We start from the raw sequence: 1086 nt of genomic DNA, 5'->3' as shown, positions 1-1086 counted from the left end.
GTCCCGCCCATATCTGAACAACAGGCCAATCGTTGTTCATGTGGCTGTTCAGCGCCAGTCGGAAAGGCAGAGCTGAGATTCGATACGATGTATTCGGGATCCCAGCTCTGGTTCCAGCTGTGCCACCTGAGCGGCCTCTGGGTCACTTTTAACACGTCATATCAAACAGTTCATCTCATTTGAGGCGTTTTGAAAATATCAGTGGCAAACTGGCTCAAAATTCAATCAGGTGAACTTTTAAAAAAAAATGGAAGTGCAGCGTCCAGCTCCATACGAGAGACCAGCACAGCGGTTTTACAGCTTCTCATGTGAAAGCATCCAAACCTCGACACTCTGTCACGCCCACAGATGACGTCATCGTTCGTGCTATAAAAACGAGTATTCTGTGGTGCCAGATTAGAACCCTAGTTCACTGTCTGGAACCTCTTTTTTTCGGTGGAAACACACAGAACCGGTTCAAAATCAAGTTTGCAAACCGGAACCATTCCACGCCGGTGGAAAAAGGGTACGAGTGAAATGTGTGGAAGGAAAAATAATCATTCATGACCACAGAAAGACGCCACAACGTTGTAGTTTTATAAAAAACAAAGATGAAATTTATTATTTCTGATCTCCTGCGCTCTGCTCTGTATATTTATAGATTTCTACATCATCTCACTGTGGCACAAGTCCTCTTCAGTCCAGAAGAGCAGGAACCAGGCGCGGTTTTCTCTGTTCTGTATTTACAGTACTGCCACGGAAATGTACAAGATTTAATGGCGTTCACGATCTCGAGGAGAAGTACGGATACACTTTTGTTCCCTCTGTATAAACTAGCATCTTTAGCTCATTATTTATTATTATTTCTTTTATACAGGTGAAAAGTTCATGATCGTTTTCAGTCTCGGTACATCCACATGATCTGATTCTCAGACGCAAACCTTTCTGCACATGACGCGTTCCTTCACCGTCACCGTCGCCAGCGTTCCGACACACACACACACTGATTGATTTCCTTTCTATATCCATAGATACAATCATTCCTCCTCCGTCTTTCTCTTCTTGGGCCAACATTTCATCTCTCCCATCAGCCACGTTCAGAATCCA

General features: G+C 44.1%; 1 protein-coding gene across 6 annotated transcripts in view; it reads right to left on the bottom strand.

The window, feature by feature from the left end:
* Positions 1-567: 567 nt before the first annotated feature.
* Positions 568-1086, bottom strand: part of LOC134324454 (plakophilin-4-like) — a 122887-nt gene continuing 122368 nt past the window's right edge. For all 6 annotated transcript variants that reach the window (XM_063006306.1, XM_063006305.1, XM_063006309.1 and 3 more), the window contains one exon: positions 568-1086. This exon is cut by the window's right edge. The gene's annotated coding sequence lies outside the window, so the exon portion shown is untranslated.

The sequence above is a fragment of the Trichomycterus rosablanca genome, chromosome 12 (assembly GCF_030014385.1).
Source record: "Trichomycterus rosablanca isolate fTriRos1 chromosome 12, fTriRos1.hap1, whole genome shotgun sequence".
NCBI lineage: Eukaryota > Metazoa > Chordata > Actinopteri > Siluriformes > Trichomycteridae > Trichomycterus > Trichomycterus rosablanca.
This window is presented reverse-complemented; position numbering and strand designations above follow the sequence as displayed.